General features: G+C 40.8%; 1 protein-coding gene across 1 annotated transcript in view; it reads right to left on the reverse strand.

Moving 5' to 3' along the window:
- The window catches only part of ST6GAL2 (ST6 beta-galactoside alpha-2,6-sialyltransferase 2), a 175,445-nt gene extending 152,471 nt beyond the window's left edge, over window positions 1–22,974 (reverse strand). Inside the window, exons 1-2 of the mRNA XM_048326734.1 lie at window positions 22,883–22,974; window positions 10,922–10,977 (exon numbers count right to left, since the gene is read on the reverse strand). The gene's annotated coding sequence lies outside the window, so the exon portion shown is untranslated. The remainder of the gene's footprint in view (window positions 1–10,921; window positions 10,978–22,882) is intronic.
- Window positions 22,975–23,424: the final 450 nt, after the last annotated feature.

Here is a 23,424-nt window from a genome sequence, read left to right on the forward strand (position 1 = left end):
AAGTTTCTACCTCTGAGAGAACAATGTTCATATGGTTTGTGAGTAAAAAATACTCGTCTCATTTTCTTTTGGAGGTTTTCTATATTTTCTAATAAATTATTCATTGTTTTACATTATGATTCTTGAGCTGGTTCTCAGATCTATTAAATCCCTGTATATGTAAGTTTTATGAACACTGTTTGTAAAGATCATGTAAAGTCTAAGTGCATTAGTGACAGAGGTCATGAAATATTGAAAGATTTAACCACATATGTGAGAGAAATAAGTATTTCTCCCAGAGGCCTAAGAGGTGGCCTGTTCACATATAACACAAAGCCCAGTGCAATATTGACACACGATATCCTGCTATTTGGAATTAATCCATAAAATAACACTAGCTCCTCTATCCGAGTATTAGGTACTACAACCATTGCAGAATCTCAGGGTGATCCAGGGAGATGTTTTATCATTACAGCAGTCATAGTGAGAGGGGAAGGAAATTAAAGTGAAGAATGAAATATTCTTAAATGCACAAAAGGGGTTTTTTAGTTAAAGTTAATTGACTGGTAAAATCTCCTTTAGTGCTTTTTTTTCCCCTAGTCAAGTTCACAGCAGAATATCAATGAGGTTTGTTGAAATGGAAACTTTTCACTGTGCATAATTAGAGTAAATGAAACGTGCATCCATTCTCAATGTGCTTCTTTTATTTCTGTAAAATTTAATTTCTTTACGAATGGAGGCAGGAAATAAATGGAGTGAATGCCAACTTATATGAGAAGGATTTGAAAATTTCAAGGCCAGCTCAAGAACAATGATTTGGATCAGAAATCTTCCTCTGTGATAGTGGCGAACACTTCTCCTCAGCCCAGTTTGTGTGCCTCGGTTTTGTCTGTGAAAAGTGGGCAGTGCTAACAAGAATTAGGCATAGAGGAGGAGAGAGAATTTCCCCTCAGTATGCCACTGGAGTAGCCTGATCTGAAAACCTACCACTGCTCTGGTGCCTCGGGTTTTCTAAGTGTCAAGTACCATTAATACAAATAGAGCCAAACTGTGGGCTGTTGTGACTTTCCTGAGAGGAGATCCCATGAGGGATTAGGCTGAGCCTGCCAAAGCCGCCTGGCTTGTAATCTGTGCCAGATCAGAAAGAGAGCTGCACTTGTCCACATCAGTCTGTAGCAGAGATGGGAATAGGATTTTGGTGATTCTGACCCCTGGAAGTAGGGACCAGTCTGGTTAAATCACAGGGCGTCTAACAAAAAATAATTCTCTCCATTTCAGCAGTGACCCCACCAATGCTGCACTGCACCTGATAAACCATGAGAGGAGGATGGGCCACTGAGGCAGCAGAGAAAAGAGGCAGGAAAGGAAGAAATAAAATTATGTCATCCTCCTTTGCAGGTGGGGGTATGGGGTGAACTTTATCTAAGGACACACAGGAAGACTGGGCAGAGGCGAAGGCTGTGCTCTGACCATCACCCTGGCGTCCTTGGAGATGTTCTCTCAAGCAGGAGTGGTCTGTCTGCTCCACTTGCCAGCTGAGCCTTTACCACCCACTGCAGTACCAGTGCTCCTCTCCCACCCCAGCTGCTGAGGGACATTGGCTGAAGCCACCACCATGGTGTCCACTGTGAGCATGTTTTTCTGTGCTCCTGTGACAAGCTGGGAATGTGCGTGTGGTTATAAGTACAAGGGCACAGATGACACATGGCAGCCTCCACTGACCACTGTCCCTCACATGGGGTGCTGTGGGTTAGCCGTGCTCCTGGAAACACACCTCTTGTCTCAAACCAACCTTTTCCTGGCTGAAATACCCACAAGGTTAAGTGGTAGGGGTAAAGTGCATTTAGGGAGCAGAAGCAATTAAATGAAAAGATAAGTTTCTGTTTAATTAAACCATTCTGTGGGACTTTTCAGTGTGATTGAACAAACCATGAAAGTTGTCTGGATGTGCTCAGGCACATGGTACTCCTGGTGCACTTTCATGGATGCTATCAGGATTACTGGAGAAACCAGTGTAACAGAGATCTGGAAAGCTTTACCTTGTCAGATTCATTACACTGAGCTCCCAACCATGAAATGTAAAAAAAGACAGAGGGCAATGCATATTTCACTCGGTGGGGCCAGTATTCCTCATTTTATTATCACTGGATTTGTAATTGTCAGAAGCTGAGACAAAACAACAGAGGATGCACTGTTAGAAAGGCTGTTCACACTCTGTAGTTCTCTGCATTGAGATGCCTCCTGCTATAAAACTTGAATTTTATCAAGCCTAAAGCAACACTCTGCTGCTATTATTCACTTATTACTACAGAATTGCTAAGCAGTCTCACAGCAGATCCAGGGTACTGTCGTACCCAACGCTCTACAAGCAAGCTGCATGAGACAGAGCCTGTCCTGAGGAGCTGCCAGCCTGAGCAGATAGCCCTGTCCCAGGCAGGACGGAGTGCTGGACAGCTGCCCGCCGGAGCAGACAGAGGGCAGAGGGGGTGGCCAGACGCCAGGCTGCAGCTGCCAAATTGTCTGCTGTGCAGATCATCCTGACTTTAGGAGGTTTCTCAGATCAGTGGAATTAATTACTTACTGGACATGCCCATATCTCTCCTTTTAAGCAGTTTAAGGGAGATGACTAACTTTATGAGGCTGAAGGCAGCTGGGATGAGTCTCAAAGTGACATGTTCAGTATCACACAAGAAACCTGTCAAGGACAGACTGGGGGGGATTGTGTCGTGGTTTATCACCTGTTCCACAAAAGCCCCTACCTTCTCCAGTTCATGAGAGGCTAATACATCACTGGCGTTTGCCTTAAACCAGACACAAATGTTCACAACTCACTTTAGGAGGAAGAGAGTCAGTTCACAGCATCCTTCATTCTGTCCCCCAGCTCTTCCACTTTGCACAAAGGAAAAACTTATTTTCTAGAAACATCATCCTCTTTTTTTCATCCTCTGAAAAATGCTACTCTTGTGTCGCTGTTGTACCACGGACAGCGAAAATAACGACATAAGTTCAGTCCAGGAAGAAATGGAATTATTTAATAAATTACAAATTCGTTTATATAACTTGGTTTGCTTGAATGGCATGAGGCCATCGGTCCTTTGACCGTCCACCTCTCAGAATGTTTGGTTAAGACCCTACAACACCCATTTCAAAATATTTTTCCAGTGTACCATAACAATACTGCATAACAAGCAACAGGTTCAAGATAGAGTCTTGGTTTACAAAAACCTCTTCACTGTTTTCAGTTAGCCTGCATGAGAAAAGCAAGACTTTCACAGGATATTGACAGAAAGCTGGAGAATTTCTCTGCTTCTAGCTTTTCAGCATCCACACTCTTGCACTTTTATTTTTTGTGTCCTATGAATAAAGGTATCAATTGATGAGATACACATAGCAGTAAGAACTGAAAATATGAAACGTTGCTGTTAATTTGGGTCCACATAACTTTGTTTATCGCAGAAAAAACAAATGGACTGTTTTTAGAAAACATTCATTCCTTTATTTCGTCTGCCAGGAATTTCTAATCTGAATTTCAGAGAAAAAGCAATTTGTTACTCTCAGACGTTCATGTGATGAGGGGATCCACCAGATGCGTGACAAACAGGTATGTTTTCTGTACAGCATATTCAAATTCCTCCAGTACTACTTCACTTCTCTCCCCAAAGCACAAACAGTGGTAGCTGTGTCTTAAACATAGACCAAGCCTATACCCAACTTAGTTGAGCTTGAGGAGAAACTATGTTCATGTCCTTGTGCATTTGGGTTTTTTTATGATTCCTCTGTCAGACTTTTTACCCTGCTGACCCTGAGCAAATTTGTCATGGCAAGTTGGACATCTGGTTTTACAGGCTTGGGAAAAGTAAGCAACACGAGACTAGGAACAGAGAAGCAGAACACTGGATTATAAATGGCAAAATCCCAGAAGCTAAACTCAAGGTGGGGCAGAAAATGAAACACTAACACAATATGAAAAGAGGCATGCCATTTAAATCAACATTGTAAAGGGGCAGTCTGCTATGGTAACATGGGAAATTTTTCTAGCTCTCTTTTTTACTTTGTCTTTAAAGGATTTTGTTTCTCTGAATATGAGAAAATTGCATGTTTCTGGAATAGGATTCCTTGATATGATGGTATTCCAGTTACTGCCCTGAAAGTAAAGTTTGTGCTACAGGATAAGCAAATTACAGTGTAGAAACTGAAGCAATCTGGACCATATAGGATGTATATAGGAACTATTTCCTCCAGTGTAATAATATTTTTTGTCCAAGGTATATTTCAAAGCTTATGTCCACAGCAAGATAACAATGCTGCAAATTTAGTAGGTCTTATAATTTCCAGCTGAAGTGACAACCATAAACAAAAAAAAATTATCCCTGACAACAGGCTGACACTACTGGCACATCAGTCAGCTCTGATATGCTGATCACAGGGCCCACTGATCAGTTTCAATATCCTGCCAGGAGCTGATGTATTTGTACTAAACCATTCAAATATGCTCCCTTCTCTCTGCACAAGCTGGATGCTGTTAGGCAGCAGCTTCTCTTCCCCAGTCCCCCTCCTCCTCAAGAAATATCTGGCATGCAGAGGTGCATAAGGCCTGGCCTAGTTGTCACTTCTTATATCCTCGTGCTAGGGCCATCAGGAGAGGAACTCATCTGGAAGAAATTACTCTTCAGGGGCTGCTGTGTTTTGCATTGTTTTGAATTGCTAAGGTAAAAATACTTGGAGTGTGCTGTTCCTGCGGTCTCTCTGAGCTCTGGGTATCTTATTTCAGGTACCATGAGCAGTGCTGGCTAAGTAAGCATGAAGTGCAGCATCTGCTTTGCTCTCTGGAGAGGTGTAGCCCTGAATAAGTTCCCTCTCTTTGACAAAGCATTAGGGTAGGTTGGTGTTGCCTGAGCTAAGTCTCCCCCTGGAACTGCTCATGGTGGGGTTGCTTGACAGATGTCTATACATAGTGCATATGAGCTGAGAAAGTTTCCTGCCCTGACCACAGATACCAGAGTAAGTATGCCATATAAATTGTGCAAATTACAGATTTGAAATAAGAGCTTTAAAGGGCAATGAGCAACCTCAGTATAGTCAAGTCAATGTATTTCAGATTAGTTTTAATAAGCAGAGAAGATATAAGGAAGGGACAGGGACAATTTTAAAAAAAATCTTTTGAGGATTAAGGAGTGAATCATACAGTCATTTAGGTTCAAAAAGACTGAGATTTGTTTAAAAAAATCGAATAACAGGGAGGACCAAACCTGGTAACTTGGAAATCCTACAACATTGACAAGCACCACATAAAACTATATAAAACATTCTCATAAAAGGTAATGTGCTCTCCTGCATATTGTACAGGACCCAAACATGAAGACTTTGCGTTGGAACGTCTCTTGAGCACAGCACCAGGGGAAAATAAATTATGATCTTCTGGGCTCATTTTATATCCCAGTTTTTTCTTTTCCTCACTCCCTCAAATATTTTCACCTTATACTTTTATTTTCATCTCAGTTTTCACCCATCTTTCATGCTTCAAGACTTCAAATAATCTCTTTTAAGAGGAGACCTCCTTGATAGGCTGATTATATGATGGGTTTTCCATAGACTGATTTCATGCACCATCCTCTGAAGCATCTAATCCTAGTTCTAGCAGAAACAGGATGCTAGGTGTCCAAGGCAGTGGCACAGATCAGGTATGACATTTTTTATATTGGTTGTGCCCTCTTGCTACTTTAATGCCCTTTTCCTTGAATTCCTGTCTTCTCCCATTCAGTCTTCTGTAAATTCTCTCCTTTTTCAACCTCCCTCAGTTCAGTTTAATTTCTCACTTCTATTTTCTTTTCCTCTATTCCATCTTTCAAATGTACACAATGTTTATATTTTTGCTGCTGTGACCAATAGCCTAATGATGATTAACTTGGATTTAATTTTACATCACTGGATGTAATTTTCATCATGCTGTTGAGAGAAATTAATGCACTGACTCTCATAATCACTGTCCATGAGCAGAGCAGAGCATTTCAAGACTCAATGCTTGTCCCAAGCATGCATTTCTCAACACATTCATTTCCCAACAGAACCCATATTTATCAGCTTTCAGGACATCTCTTCAAGCCTCTAATTTCTTGGCATAACAGTGATGGTATATCTTCAAATTCAATATTTCCTTAGAGCTGATGGCCTACCTATAGCACGGGTTACCCTGTGTTACCTCTGTTTTTTACCTCAGTCTGAGGCAGTCTCCTCACACTGTCACTGAATGAGTTATTCTGACCAAATTAAGACACTTAGAGTACAGTTGTTTATATCTAAGCAGGTCATCCAAGGGTCCCATTGTAAAAATTTTAACCTGTAAGTCATCTCATCCCAATTTAGACATCTGAATAGTCCTATGATTTGCAGCCTAAAAGCTTTCTGAGCTGAGATAGAAGCAATGAATCCCACCTACCTACTGAAATGGAATGGGATGAGGAAGCTGATGCCCTTGGCTTAAGCTAAGCATAAAACCCAGCTACTGTCCTTTATGAAGAAAGGTTATCATAACTCTCTGTGTAGGCATTCAACTACTATCCAAAATGAAGGGACGTGCAAGGCATGTGGTGGATGAGCTGATTTTGGCTGGCCATGTTTTTGCATGTTAATGGTAGGAGGCAATGAGGAGTTGGAAGGATGCGTGAGACAGCCAGGTCAGGCACTGAGAGCATGGCCAAAGGGACAGACATGATGGGGAGGTACTTTGGACTGAATGGTGGATGGGAAAATCTTGGGAATTTGGTCATATTTCAGTGTGTTCTACCTCTGCTTTTCTGAAGGAAACAGGACTTTGTGAGCTAAACACATGGGCTCACATCAAAGCCTGGTTCCACCTAATTTTTCTCACCAAGTGGAACATCACGCAGTAGCATTTTGAGCCATTAGGGTCACCACTGAGACTGTGTGGTTGCCTTCAGTATCGATCTTTCAGATCCTGAACCATCAATTAGCCCTGCCATTTGTCTGACACCATAGGAGTGTATCATCCTTTGCAGGAAAACTTATTAGCATGTTTACTTTCACTTTCTGAGCATCAAATATTTATTAACAGCATTCTGATATTCTGGATTACCATGTTTTTGCACATGTACTACACCAGTTACTGACAAACAACTGAGTTCTCCTAATGATGATTATTCTGGGACATAAACACATTTCTCTAAATCTTCTGAACTATATTTTCTCAGCCTTTATCAATGTCTGGGAAGTTGAAAATCACATTGCTTTTAATAAATGACACACAATTTCTTTTGTGTTTTGGTGAATGCAAAGGATCCATAAGTTCTTATGCCTTCTGCTGTCCAAGCTACAATGGATCTCAACCTGAGGATCCAGATTGTGGAAGGAAAATAGCACATGACTGGAAGGAAAAGAGCACAAAAATAGCATCAGAAGAAAGCTTTTCACTTTGAATTTTCTTAGGCTGTGTATGTCTCCAGTAAATAGAAGTGGCACAGCCAGCCTGGACTCTCTCTGGCCAGCCAAACAGAAATTAATAGGAACTCCTTTATTGAGTAAGGCTATTGGGAAAATCAGTGTGCATATAGGAGCAGCAGAACCAAGAGAAAGGCAGGCCATAGGCCCTGGATTAATACATGTCAGGTAGGTTACATATGAACCAGTGTCTGAGGAAATGGAGTTGAACATGCTTTACTGGGAGACCACAACTGGGAGCAATGGGAATATCTTGGAAATGTCCCCCAGTACACAGGCCCCAAATATGCAGCACTGGCACACAGGGTCACAAGCCAAGACTGATCCAAGGAAGCATCCAAATGGTGCTCAAAAAACGCTGGACCTTTCAGGGGAGAAGTCTGCATGTCACATAAGTAAAAGCTCCTATCTGAGGCAACCTTCTGGGCTCTACATGCAGTCAAATGAGGACTGCTCCTGAAAAAAAAAGCAGTATAGCCTAAAAAGGATATTCTGACTTTTTTCCTTGAGCTGTCTAGAAAGAACAGGAAAACTTATATACCAATGTAGGCATCTATGTAACTATAAGCAGTTTTAACACAATCTATTCCTTACTGGGTGCCATTAGGGGGATATTGGGCACAACTGTCTGGCCTCTGGCTGCCCTACTTAACTTGCTGCTTCATAAATATTTTTATTATAGAAGATTATTTAGAAGATATTGTCATGCACCAGTGTCATCTGGGGGAAGCCAGCACTGCTCTGCTGCTGTTGCGCATTGCACCAGGCTGTTTGCCATTTTTTCACAGAACTTGGTTTATCTTGTGGCATTTTCTTACCAGTATAAAGGATTTTTTTTGCCAAATCAGTATCTGTGATGGCCTGCCTTCTGCTAACTTGTTTTATATGTTTCTTTTAGGGGAAAAAAAAAAAAAAAAGAGAGAGAAAAAAAGTATGTGTAGCTATAGTACAATAGAATGTATCAATGAATTTAGGAGTGGGAGTTTTCTTCTTTGCAGAAGAGAGCAGGTCTCTCTATTCTTCTAATATATGTCTAAGTGGAAGAAAGCTCCAGATGGCTGATGATTAGACTTGTTTGCTAAAAACTGTCTATGCCTTTAACAGTTGCAAATTCATCATTTTCAGGCACAGTTATACTCCTAAAGACCTATGATCAGCTTATTTGTGACAACATGGAAAATGAAAGAGGTGCATAGAAAACTCATGTGGTTGCACTATCAATTATCTCATGGTGTTCTTTGGATACTTTTTTGCTTACAAAACATGAGGATTGCATAGCAAGAATTTTTTTGCCTGCTACTTTTCAGTAAACCTGTTACTGTAACATCCCCACCAGTTTGCACTGTATGCTTAAAGAACATTTTATCCTAACACATAAGAATGCCCTTTGGATGGGAAAAAAGTCACCTTATGAGCACCTTACTTACTAAAATCATTTTTGCTCTTCATATCTCTTACATAGTCATACTTTATCTAAAAATTGCAATCATGAAGTGTGGTATCTCTCTATTTAACATGGAAATTCTTCTCTCACAGTTCAAGGTCAAGAAAGACATTCCAGACAATGACTGAAAGAGAATAGTATAAAAATGCACACTGATTTTGATTTTCAGAACTGATCAGCTTTTTAAAACTGTAACAGCAATTTACGTGGTGTTTCCAGTTTACTAGAAGTTAAAATTGATTAGCACTTTTTGAAAAATACTATGCTAATCAAGGTAAATTAACTAAAGAAATTCCTTAATTGCTAGACTGTTTACCATTTCAGAGGTGCTTTAAATAAAACCAGTTTAGGAAACATTTTCTGACAGCAGATCAGCTAAAACTATTATTTGCACTGGGAAAAGATAATTTTTTCTGTTATTCTTTTTCACATGTGAATTGTCATATCCTTTCAGTAAATAACAATCCTAGTCCATATTGCTCTATTGGATATTTATTTTCCTTTCTTGCACTTTTCACTTCAAGACTTGTTTATATTCATCCTGATAAGTAATTCTGTGTGCTACCACCCTACCTGCTACTCCAGTACAGTACAGAGGAATAATGCATGGACTACAATCTGGAAACCTAAGCCTGCCACACCAATTAGAAATAGTTCCAGTAGGACTGATAGTCTTAACAAATCTACCTTCAGACTCCCTTCTGAGTGCATATTTTATGTTCTAGAGATATGTATATAGCTTTAATGGGGAAAGACTCATGGACATTATTTTTACTTAAGGGTGAAATTCAGACACACATAAAAAATGTATTAAGTCAAGTTAAATGAATTTTCATATTATTTCACAAGAGGTGGTGGAGATGAAATCAAATCTTCATTGTCTGTGAGAATGCTTCAACTCTGATGATGGCGAGTGAGATCTACCCTAAGCTCTGGCCCTGTGGCCCCTTCAACAGCATTTTCTCCCAACCATCCCACATTCATTTGGGAAGGGGATCATCTCTGAGGACATGCAGCTGCATAGGTTAAGGTATCACCTCTCAGTTATGCACACACACTGGAGATGCTGAGCTGAAGTCTGCTTCATCTTTTGCTCAGTTCTTCAACCCCAGAAAAAAAGTTCTGCATAAATAAAAGTATGTAACAGAGAATTGCACAAACAGACTCTGTGCCAGGCTAGAGCTCTTTACATGACAACATAAATTCTTGTCTGCAGCCCACAACACCTGCAAGAACAGAGACCACAGTCTCTGCCAAAGCCCTCCTAGCAATGCTGGCACCAGTGCTTGGTTCTGTTTAAGCCAGATGCTTCTTATTTAAGAAAGCTATTGGAAACATATAACATAACTAAGAAACTAATGTTATCTGTGTTATTATCTGGCCAAGCTAGACAGAACTCAAGGCTGGTTTGCTTTAGGAGTGGGCTGGAATTCCTGATTTTCTGAGGGAGATAGTAAGTGAAGTTGGAGGACTATAGTTAACTTAGGGGGGGAGATGTGGCTGTGAGGCTTTTCATCAAGTGAAACTTCATCAGGGTGATGGGACACTAGAGTGAAAATCTCCTGCTGGAAGGGAGGAACCAGAATTCACAGGCAGAAGGAAGGAGGATACCTATGGATAAGAAATTATTTTAAATCCTGAAGTATTTTTGTATGTCTATTTGCCCTTTTTATATCATCCGATCTGCGTTTGCACAATGGTTCAGATATCACTAAACATATGTAGATCTATGCAAATCTGCAGACACCTGGCTTGTGTTCTGGTGGTATTGCCAGTAATGCAGATAGCTTGGTTAGAAAAGTTAAAACCTAATAGCAATAGTTCTGTGTACCCACAATCCCTACATTTCTGCTTTCCTTTCCTCTCCCCTCTTGTTTGTGAAAGGCTGCCTGCCTTGCCTGCCTTTCTTCAGACTGTTTCCATTTCCAGTAAGGAGCTGTCTAGTGTGAGAATCCTACCTCTGCTTTCACATACCCTCCGCCCTCCACAATATGCAACAGTGTTGAGATGGTTTTGGCAAGATATATTTTTTTTTCTTTATACCTTTTCAATCTTGTTTTCTCCAGACTGTCCCTCTTTCCCTTGAGAAGCCTTCCAGCCTAAAAAAAAAAATGTAGTCCTTACAAAAACCAAAACACAAACAAAACAACAAAGCCTTGAGAATTAGATTTTGGGAAAGTAAAAAGTATGTGCAGTGTGATAACTAAGCATGGGCAGCTACACTGTGTGGCAGAGATTGCAAGCTGGATGTTTTTCTTATGCTCATACTGATTGTAGTTATCTTTCCAGTTTCTCACGCCTCATAAATTATACACTCCTGCAAACTCTGCCAGTTGGAATTTAGAATTTGTCCCTTTACCACTGGGAGAAATTGAACAATTAATGAAGCAGTGACAACTGGTGCTTCCTCCCTTCCTGGGGAAACAGGGACAAAACCTATCCAATGTGGATACAATATTCAGTTACTAATACCTCCATGTGAAATTCCTTGGGCCTAGATCTGAAAGAAGAGTAACCCATTTTAATATTGCATTTCAAAATGTTTTTACAAAAAAACAGCAGAAAAAATAGGATGGTGAGGAAGCCATCCTGCTCTCCAGTTCCCCTGGGTGATAAACATAACCAGGGCTTTTGCTGTTCTCTGTTTTTCGTTACAGCCACGCTCCAGAGACACATGCTCCGTGCTGCTGTAAATAGACTGCTTCAAATGTCAGACCTGATTTACTCTGTTTTTTGGAAAGAGAACAAAGAAAGTCAGTTTTTGAACCCAATAATGACAATAAACAGCAGTCGTTCGAAAATAGCCCAGACGAAGGACTAAATAAAGAGGGTGCTGCTTCTGCAGTTAACCATTATCCATACTATTCCTACTAGCTGTTACTCATAGTGTAAGCACTTCCATGGGCATTAACAGTGTCACAGTTTGTCAAAAAGTAGCTTTATGAGCCAAGCCTTGAAGAACAAAACACTTGTGGGTCCTAAATTTCCACTGCAGTTTAATCCCAGCTGGCAACTAAGAACCACATTACTGCTCTCTCACACAGCCTCCTCCCGGCCCCCAGAGGGGATGAGAACTGGAAAGGAAAGCTAAACCCCATGGGTTGAGATAAGAACAGCTTAAAAATTGAAGCAAAATATAAACATGCTAATAATATTAATAATTGTAATTATAAAGAGAGGGAGAGACAATAACAGGACCCAAGAGAAAAAAGCGACGCACATTACAATTGCTCACCATCTGCTGACCAATGCCCATCCCATCCCTGAGAAGAGATTGGTTCCTTCTGGGTAATTCCCCCAGTTTACCTACTGGACATGATGTTCTATGATGTGACATACTTCTTTAACCAGTTTGAGACAGCCATACAAACTGTTCTCTCTCCTGACTTTTTGTGCCCCTACTCACTGACAGAGCATGAGGCGCTGAAAAATCCTCAATTAAGGGTAAGCACTACTTAGCAACTGTCAAACATCAGTGTGTTATCAGCATTATCCTCATACTGAATCCAAAACACAGCACTGTACCAGCTACCACAGATTAAAGTAACTCTGTCCCAGCCAAATTCAGGACAATGAGAAATGTGGCTGTTCTGAAGCACACATGGTAAAACCAAACACAATCTGCTAACTCGGATGTCACATTTTCAAGCAGAGTTCTTTTTGAATGCATTTGCGTGGCATAACAGGGCTGTGCAAGGTTATCCAGGCTAGTGTAGACCCTGGAAGTAGCATGACGCTGTTCAGGTCTCCATCAAGGTGAACATACCCTCCTAATGCAGCTATGTTACTTTCAGCAACTCAATATTTCACCTTATTTTTAAACCTAGAAAGCCATATTTAGAATTTAGTAGTTTTACTTATATAGACCCAATATAGATGTGTCTCAGAAGCCTGTGTTGGGATTCCTGTTTTTGAAAATCTTGCCTGCAAGGTTTTGCACCAAAAATTGAGTACTAGTCAAACTATCCTATTTACATATGCTAAAATAGATTTACTCCTGTAGTTATGCAAGGCATCATGCAACTCAGTGTTTTCAAACAGGTTACATCCTATATAAAAGGGGGGGCGTACTCTAAAAAAACATGAGGAAACTGTAATAAATTAAAGTGAAAGTGAAACGTTGTCTAAATTCTCATGCATGGAGCTGCTTCACATTTTTGCTTGCTGCATCTCATTCTTCTGTGCTTATTCAAAGCTTGTACCTTCCTAGGAATGAAAGCATCAGCCCCAAAACTGGAAATTTCATGGAAAAAACCGTAATGGTAACATCTTTTGAGTGTCCTTTTGCCACCAGCAGCATACATGTTTTTTCACGTGGTGTGTACATAATTTTCTACAATGTCTAAACAATGCACCACAGTTGACAATCTTGTTCCTGTTAATTGCCAGATTCTGACTTTCAGGGCTGCATAAATCTTCTCAATAAAAAATCACAGCTGATGCTGTCAGGTTGAGAACCTCACAGCATAATTTTAGGGCCAAGTCAAACACAAATTACCCAGTGTTCACACTGGTAGCTACTTATTTTTTTGTTTGTTTGTTTGCTCTGGATCTGTGGAATAAGAGCTTTGGATTTGTTCTGATATGTTAGTGTTTATTGCATGTACAGGGCCACCAATTTCTGAACCACTTGGCTTGAGAAACCATGCTGTGAGTAAAGTCCCTCTTCTTGCTTCTGGCCCTGCCTTGCTGCTGCCTGGACTCTAGGCACTGCACACCAAAATGTCACCAGGGACACCACAAGAAAAATGGTTTCTGTTTGGCAACTATTTCTTTGTTAAACAACAGTAGTGCTAACCCCACCATACCACTTTTTCATATATATAGTCTTCATGCATTCTAAAAAAATTCTATCTCCTCTAGTTCAGAGTTACCTCCAGTTGCCTGGCCCAAAACACTGCATGTCTTGACTTCTATTGCAGCCTGATGGTTCTGGGCAGGCATGGCAAGCAAAATCACCTCCATCCTCTTCGTTTTGCACCCCCTCAGGTGCAAACTTTCTGTGTGTCTCAGCAGGTCTGGTACTCTTGCTGGTATCAAACATCTTGGTTTCCGTGTCTCTGGAGGTGTGTCTGTCACATAAGCTAATGCCACAGCTCTCACCTTATGCTTAATGCAAACCTCAGCCTGTGAAAAGCAGTGCCTTTTTTTCATCCTCACTGCCAAGCCCTGCTGGGGAATGTGGGAGATAGAGAGAACACTTGCCACTCACTTTGCAGTACAGGGTGCTCTTGGCCCCACGGAACTCCCAGATTCTGCTGCTGCAAAAGGGAGCCTGAATATAGTGGGATCCCATCACCACCCATGAGGAACACATAGGACTTCAGACCCTCCTTAAGGCAATAAGAAAAATAGAAAAACTAAAATCAAGGCAAAGAGGTGTAGTTCGATGCTGCCTTCAGCATTCCTGTGGCTCAGATAGGTGTCTTGCTGTGCCACAGAACTGAGGTCTTCTGGCCCAAGGCAGCTTGTGTTAGCACCACTCCTGTCTGGGCCAGCCCTCTTCCCCTGTGAAGTCGCTGGACCCTCAGTGAGGCGCTGCCCCTGGCTGGTGGTGTGTGTGTGCAGTCCCACACACCCAGCCTTCACGGGCTCTCTGGCTTCAGCAGCCTTCAGGTGCCTGATATGTTTAAAAGAGTACCCAGGACTTGGCAAGACATTGGGCTGATGGTTCAACTGAACAAAGCTCATCTCACCTCACTGTGAGCCAAACGAGCAATTAGTACCAAAAGTACCTCATTATTTTTATTTCGTTTTAATGCTCAAGCTTATCCCCTTGATCCTTTGAATTATAAAGGAATTGTGGAGCTTTATTGAACTGTACCTACCATGAAGCCTTTAATGATCTCCTTCTAGGCACCCTTCATGATAATCTGTCTAGAGACAAATCCCCACACGAAGTTCCATCTTCAAGTAGCAGGTATTCCTAGCCTTCCCATGAGGTCTATCAGGATGCTCTGGTGAAGCTTTCTGGGCTTCTGTTGCCAGAGAAACTTATCAAGGGAAAAACATGAGCCTCAAGAAGTGGGACACTCCTATTTACTGTTCTTTCATTTGAGGCAGGGGGAGAGAAATGGTGTTTGTGTGCACTTCTCTTTATCTCTGTGGAGCATCTATTCCCTGAGATTATTTTGGCTAAGAATTTCTTGCAGTTGTTTTCCAAATACTTCGGTCCTTTCCGTCTAATAAATTTCACACGAGCAGGGCTCAAATCCCTTAAATGTATTTGCTCCTGGAGTTTGTAAACATCTTTCTGAAGAATGTTAGGGTTCTTTGGTTTTGTTTGGGTTTGGGGTTTGGGTTGGTTTTTTTCAGTTCCTCATTTCATTTCATTTCATTTCATTTCATTTCATTTCACAATTGTTCAAACCTTGTTAGCTGCAGCCTTATCATATGAAGTTTTTTCTCACGTCTACTGAGATAAGCAGATCTAATGTTTTCTTCATTGGTTTGTTTGTTAGACAGATTGGCCTCCACTGTGTAGTGGACAGTGAGTGCTTGGGAATAGCTTCCATGCACTAGTTAGTGAATGGAAACACAGGGATTTGAACTATTAGTACCATTAGTTTTGCAAGCAACATTATCTGTATTCCATGTTTAAATGAATGGTGTTGGCACTGCAGGATGATGAGTTAAAGGTAGTATAGTTTTTGCTCTTAAATTCCCTTAAAAATCCCCTCTCCCCCCCACCCCCCACCCCGAGAGCAGAAGGCTCGGATTTGCTTGCTAATGGATCTTTTCCATGATCTTGGATGTGTTCATATGATGATATTGTAGCTGGAACAATGGGAGTAGACAAAGTTTATGAGTGCTGTATACCAATGGGCCACTCTGGTTCTATATGGATCCTGCACTAAATACAGAAAGATTGTTTGCTGTGGAAAACAAAGTAAAAGAATAATTCTGTCACTGAAAATAATTTGAAAATATATTGAAAATACATTGAAATTATATTGCTGTACCAAGCATCACTTTCTGTCATATGCTCATTTTTTCCAGTTGAACAGCTTTCACCCTTCTTTGTTCATTCTAAGATGAGCCATCTTCTCCAGCCTTCTTCAAACCACTAAGAAGCAACTCAAAGTTTGTCTGAAAATCCAGATGGAAGATTACAAAATCTTGAGTGAGATGGATGAGTAATGCAGCTTACATGTCTAAATCACTCAGCAATCCAAATTACATGCCACATGTTACTCCTTAAGCTAGTCAAAAGCAGTTTCCTTCTTTTTTTTTTTTAATTAATTCAGTCTAAATGCCTTTAATAACTTCAGAGCTGAAAAGAAAGAGCACTGCTGTAAACAGGATTTTGATTTCATCTGACCTTTGCATTATGAGATCAGCTCTTATGATACATTATCTGGAAATGTGATGGTCCTTAATTTTTTGCTCAAACACACCTGGCAGTGGGATATTGAGCTAGAAAATCATGTTTAGGAAATTCAAAGGGGATCTTTGGTGAAAATAAGGGAGTACATTGTTTCTATATTGCTCTCTGTAGTGCCTTAGAAAGCATATTTCAACGGTGCTTGCCAATGCTTGCTTGCTTTGCACACCATTCTCATAAAGAAATTAAATTTTCATTTTTGAATATAACATTGCACCTACTTACAATTTCTAAAACTATGTTCTTCAATTTGCTAGCACAAAAATACTGATCCTATAAGCTTCAGCAATATCAGGTAATGTCTGTGGGGAGTTCGATCATTAAATAAGCTCTCTTCTGTTGCTGAGCAATTTCTCCATCAAATGACTTTGTTTAATGCTGTGAAAGTGGCCAACCATACTGTGTCACTCAAGAGAAGAGGAAATTTGCAGTCTGGAAGTATAGGGAGTGGAGAATGACACGTTACAATTATTTCCCTGGAGCTTCATCAGTGGGTTTGTGGATAACCATAGAGGTAAGAACTGCTGCCTCCTGGGATCTGATCTCAGAAGCACTCAACAGGGACATTTGGACTCTGCAACAGGAAGCAACTTGACACCAGACATGCCCCAAAAAGAAGACTGAAACAGCAATCTCAACAAATGGGACAGCCAGCTTTCCTAAATGTAGGGAAAAGAGATGAATGGTTTTTAATGTGCCAGCATCAGGGTGATTGCTCTAATAATAAGCTCTAGGGAGCTGTTTGAATCTCTAGCAAGAAGACAGCAGCTTGGAAAAGAGCTCTTGGGAGTTTTCTTCTGTGCTGAGTCTTGGCTTGAGTCACCTTATTGACCTCTGATTGAATGCAGGTAAAAGACAATAGGAATTATGAGATGAGGGGATCTGGATTTATCTTCAGGCATTTCACAACAATTCCATTTGAACAAACTGAAGGAGATCTTTTTGCATCTAACTATTTGAGTTTTCTTTTTAAGACTGCTATCATAAATTAGGCTTTTAGTTGAGCTAGAGAAGTGGTCAGCTTTATTCTTTCTCAGCATAAAAAAATAATTTTCAGTGAAGTTTCTGTGTTGTTTTTTCAGACTAATACTTTAACTCTTCTCCCTGTCCTGTGTTGGACTATTGTAACTTATATTGTCCCCTCAGTGTTCCCAGTGGAGAATAAGACAAGTAAGGATGTAGAACAGCTGTTCTGTACACGCTCCCTGTCCCCTGAAACAGCCCTTGTTTACTCTGTTCTGTCCCTACAACCAGGTTTAATGCCCCTGGAGTGGATGGAATTCATCATGAATCAATTCAATGAATGATATTACTTCAGCTGAGAGTAGGGTTTTGGCTCTTTAAAGGGGGCACAAATTATTATTATTATTAAATTTTGTTAAAATATATTTTAATAAAAAATATACTAAATAGGAAGATAAGAGCATGCAGTACTCCAAAATCTGCTCCTGTTTCACACAGCCTGTTCCAGTCCAATGCACCAATTTTGGTTTGGGACATAAAGACAGCAGTATCATGGATTGTTGTTTTGATTGTTTTATGCTGAAGGTGCCAGCTGTCAGTGATGTGGGTGAGTTTCTGGACAGAAAGAAATATCTGGAATAATATAGCTTGTTAGGGCACTTGTCAGCTCACCACAGATTCACCTTATCTAGTCAACTGTCAGAAACAAACACTTACTGCAGTCAGTTTTGTGCAGCTGATAGAACTGTCAAAGAAATTGGTATTTCTCAGTATTCTTGATGTAATTGCCACATACATTCCCAGACACTGATACCAGAAATGGTATGCTAAGTCTTTTCTTCAGACTTGGATGAGAGCATTATATTATGTGTTGAGAGGATCAACAGTAGAGGGGGGAACAGAAGTTTTCTGAGACCACTGCACCAGTCTTGGAAAGCATCTGGAGCCTGCAGGTGCTTCTATGCTCAGTACTCTGAGGGAAATGCTCCCCAGTATCACTGGCACCATCCAGTTGTCTGAGGCTGATACTAAGAATATCACTTAGTGGTATGTGGGGAAAACTCTTTCACAGGAGCACCTAAAGGCTGCAGGCAAGAACTGTGTACGTGCTGACTGTGTGGGTATCGTGCATATAAGGCACAGCCTCTGTCCTCAGTATGCTGTATAAGCACGGAAGACAGATGAAGGGTGCATAGATGGAAGGGGAGGCAGAAATATTATCTCTCTTTTGCAGACGAGGTTACATACAATCTGAAGGTCTGAACACTAGCAAATGAACATCAGGGTCAGATTCCCAAAGAAAAAGGAATTGTTTACCAATATTTTCCATTTTCCAGTAGCATCGTTTAAGACATTCATGAAGAGAAAGGAATAGAGATGCATCTGAATGAAAATTCTTAGGTGTTGTGGCAATGTATTAAAACACAGTGCGTTTGTCAAGTACAAAACGCAAGTAGCCAATGCTGCAGTCAAATGCATTTTTCCAAGGAATCAGCTGCTTTCTTATTGCATTTATAAAACATATCTCCATGGAATTATATTTCTGAGACATGAATCAACACAACATATGTTAGAGTTCTTCAGCTTTGTTTTCATAATGAAAAGAAGCTGCTTTAATAGCATCTGTTGTAGTGCTAGGAACGTATCCTGCCACAGATTCTTAGTGGAAAAAAACCACCAATTGCAAGTCAAAGAACTCAGATCCAGGTTTAAAGGAATGGGATGTGATTATGCCTACTATTGCCTAGTTATCTGTTCTGCTCTTTTTCCTGTCTTTAATTATTTAGCAGTTAACACAGAAACGCAGTAAAGGAAACACTCAAACTCAGTATTATTTCTGGATACAGACAGTCTTCTTTAAACCAGCAAGGAATTTTGACTGCAAAGTCCTATTGAAGTAATCTTTTTTTTCATTTAGGATGGTAGCTTTACTTTGCTGCAATTGTCTTCTAAAATATACATTATAGATTATCTTCCTTTGAGAGAGTAGCAAAAGGAAAACTTGTTGTACTGGGACTTGGTAAACTGCCTCTAATCTAATTTATATTACAGGGCACCAATTACTCGGGAATTCGTATGCTACTAAATGTCACTTCCACTCTTCCTAGCAATGACAAAAACCATTTGAAATTCATTCTCATCATGAGAATGCTACACTGAAAAATCTCCTTAATGTCCCCTCATAATCCCCCTGATAACTGCAAGATTATGGCTTTTCAAGGTCCTTTCACCTTTCTCACTGCTTTACAGTAGAAGGACGTAGCAGATGTTTGGATTTTGAGTTGTTTCTCTGGGGCCAGAAACAAAAAGGCAATGACAGAACTTCTGAAAAGTTTTCTCTTTTTGACCCTGCCAAGGTGCAAGGAGTCACACAAAAAGGAATAGTTATGATCAGGAGATTGCATTAGGCTTTTACACACTCTAAATACTGTGCTCAATATTTCATATTTCCATGTAGCTTGATAGACATAAATGTGTGCAATGAGTAGAGATGTGATGCTTGTTTCAAAGAGCTTTGGTCTAAGTTATAGCCACGGAGATTTCCAAGGAAAGGGGGCAAGATAGAAGATGTGTGAGTACAACAGTGAGGGCTTTTAGGGTAATAAACCATGAATTACACCAGTCTCTGCTTTCTTGGTTTGGTTTTGCAATTCTTAAAAGAAGAACTGTAGTCAAGTAATGCAAACAAAAGCCACTGCTGGCAGTGGGAATACTCTTTGAAAACCCCTGTTTGTTCAGTAGACAAGGATATATGGATCTTTACGCTTTAGTGATGGAAATTGAAATGCCTGGATTGATACATTTTGCTATATATAAAAATAGATAGGGGAAATAGAAAACTTTGACATATAAAAGGATGATAAACTAGAAATATAATTTAAAAGAACTCTGCCAGTGCTTGAATATCTGGCATTTTCTGCTTCATGAATTGTAATCTTTGATGGGGGGCAGGGAGGAGAGCTCATTTCCAGTCAGAGAAGTAACAGAGAGAATTTCTAATGAAAAACCAGGTTGGCTTGAAGGTATGTTTAGATCTCCCTGGCTCACGCTGGCAAGGTCTGAAGATTATTTTTTCAGCAAGATCTTAGGGCTGTGCCTGGTCATCCTCCAAAAACAACTCCCCTAGGGCTGCTAGTGAGGATGGAGTAAGCCACTGCCTGTGACACATGCTGACTGCAGGTTGACACAGTCAGATCAGCCCAAGCACAAGCAGCATCTCCTGCCCACCACTTACCAGGGTATCCACTCCTATATGGCTGTGTGGGTTCACAGTCACAAGTAGGGTGGTCTTGTCTGTGAGGCAGCTAGTCCCTTCTACAGGAAGACACAAATAGTTCCTGACTTCTCACATTTCTGTGAGAAGGGAGGGGAGGCAGATTTCTTGTGACATGGGTGAGGCTCTACAGAGTATACACTGCCCATGATAAACACAGATTTTTCCTATCAGCAAAGATGCTTTCCTGGTTTCTTTTTCTTGTGCTGGGTTGCATCATCCTCACAGAGCAAACTTCCAATAGACAGAAAGGTCATGGCATCTGGCCCCTGGTGAAAAATCCCTGGCATTTCTCTACCACCCTGACCTGGTATTAAGACGTTTTGAGAACATCCTGCCATGCTGATAGCAAACAGATGACAGCAGAGTTCACTTACTAAAATGAGTGTGGTCAGGGCTGAATTTGATACAAGAATGTAGCACCAAGCTGGAGAGCTACCTGTTCCTGCTCGTCTTCACACTGGAATTCTTCTCACTGAGCTGTTTTTCCTCTTTCATACATCCAAGCAGATGTTGAAAGCAAAACAAACTTAGAAAAAACAACACTCAGCTGTATTCAAGAGTATTCTAGCAAAGACTTATGTAGTTAATGGAAAAAAATACAAAAGAACCCCAACAACGGCCCCCCAAACATATATGGTTATCGCTACCCCACTGCCCCCAGAAATTATTGTTCTCTATATTACACCCCAGTATGTACTTAATGTACTAAGTACTTAGTCCTTAATGCAGTAAGCAGCCCAGGTAAGGATGCAATTTTGACAACAATTTAATTTATTGATGAACTAAGGTTGACTCTGTCAACCTGGAACACGAGGCATACTCCTAATTGCAATTTCCATTGCTACATGTTATATAAACTCTATCAATCCCCTAGTCATTTGCACCCCTCACCATGATTCTCCTGTCACCATAACATAAAATGACTGAGTTTCAGGAAGCAATATCTATTCTGTGCTTGGCTAGTCTCTGTTTCAATATTTGCTTGAAAGTTGTCCCTCAATAAACACTGAAGTCTTTTGAAAGGGGAAAAACAGTCAGCATCCCCCTTTTGACCTGTAGAAGAGATGTAAATTTACTCATACTAACTGGAAAGCCACCACTGCAGACATAAAACCTAACTCTTTGAGCTATCATGTTTGCTCAGTAGCAAAGGAAATGATGTCTAGGGACACTGAGCAGCAGTTTCACATCACGAGTGTATGTTTTCTAAATACAAGGAACAGCTAACCCCTCATAGCTATAAATACAGCTGTGTCACCTATGTATGATCCGATGCACAGCTGTAGCCAACAGAAGTGTGGACTGGACAGACAGTAACTAATGAGCCAGTGGCCTCATGTCCAGCTAGTCAGGCAGTCATCTCTTCTAGATTGGATTTATCCAACGTGGGAGTAGCTGTGGGTTCAGTTCAGAGGCAGCCGTTCTGTTAATGCTCTGTACTGCCAGAGAGAAACCTCGGCCTGTCCCTGGTTAACTCGTTCCCACTTTTCAAACCAAAACACAGCCAGGTCCAAGGTACTGGGACCCTCAGATAACAGCATTATTTCAGCCTCTTGTTTCAAATGCCACTGCTCAACTAGGGCAGGGAGAGTTGTGACCTGACCTCTGCAGTGGCCTCTGTAATTTTCTGTGGAGTTCAATGAGCTTGAGTCATAGGATCAAGGTAAAGGAGTGTCTGGGAGTGCTTTTTGCTGCATGTACTGAAAGGACCTACCTGAAGAGTGCCACTTTTCATGTGGATGACTAATAAAACATGTGATACAAGTGCAAACATCAGCATCTTGAGCAGTAAATGTGCATCTCCCAGCTTTTTGAACTTTTGAGCATGGCAAGTCTATACAATCAACACCAGAAACATGCACAAGAATATAAATGCAAATAAAAAGCACGTTATCTCCTCTTTAGCTTCAGCTCTCATCCCTCTTCTGATAAAAGTCCTACATTTCAAATGCCATCAGTCTGCAGGAAGATACAGTTTCCTCTTTCTGAGCCTATTAACACATTCAACACAATAAAGGTGAGGCAGGGAGGAGAGGAAAACAAGAGAAAAACAATAGAAAACAGACAGAACAACACACAACCACTCTTCTTGCAGTTCTGAGAAGCATTTACTAATCTCATGTTCCGTAGAAAAATTCTGCTCTGTTTCAGGCACTCCTGGATGTACTTAGCATTGCTCTTGAGCACGCAAAACATTCCTCATGGTTACCTTCGCATCCCAGCAATCCACAGAAGATTTTACACATTTATTACAGAAAATCCTTGAAATCTAATAGATCTTAAGCTGCACACGGGTTTTGAGTGTCCCCATAGCTACCGGCCACCCCCCTCCTGCCTTTTGCTGAGTTAATCTGCAGCTCTGCCAGCTGAGGGGACTTACCAAGGGCTTTTCGATGGGAGGAGGCAGTTGGGAGCTCGCACACACTGGAATAGCTGCTACCCAGTAATGAAGCAGGAACTGAGAAGTCTCACTCTTTCAGCAGCTATTCAGGTAGTGCTGCCAGCTTTTTCCAGCTCTCTGCATACACATACACGGGGCGGGGGGTGGGGAGAGTGAGAAGGGGGGGAGAGAGGGAGAGGCACAATAAACTCTGTCTATAATTATGAGAGCTCCTTTCTACAAATTGTAGCAGCAAGAGATCCCTTCAGCAGCCTTTTTAGCATGATCTCTTCAAAAAGGGGTCCCTTGCAAAAAACTGCATCCTTCCTACTCTCTTTCACTGTAAGAAAAATTAAAGCCAGCTCTCTAAGAGATTTAGTCATTGATGTATCATAGAGAGGTTATTGTTGATCAGAGTTTTATTTTTTTCTTTTTTATGATGAAAGTTTTATTATGAAATCTAGCCTAGTTTGCAGTCAAAAAGAGACCTGACTCTGCTCTTTATAAGGAACAGTCTCCCAGGAAAGCAGTTTAGATCAATA

Source organism: Corvus hawaiiensis, chromosome 2 (genome assembly GCF_020740725.1).
Source record: "Corvus hawaiiensis isolate bCorHaw1 chromosome 2, bCorHaw1.pri.cur, whole genome shotgun sequence".
NCBI classification, from domain to species: Eukaryota; Metazoa; Chordata; class Aves; order Passeriformes; family Corvidae; genus Corvus; species Corvus hawaiiensis.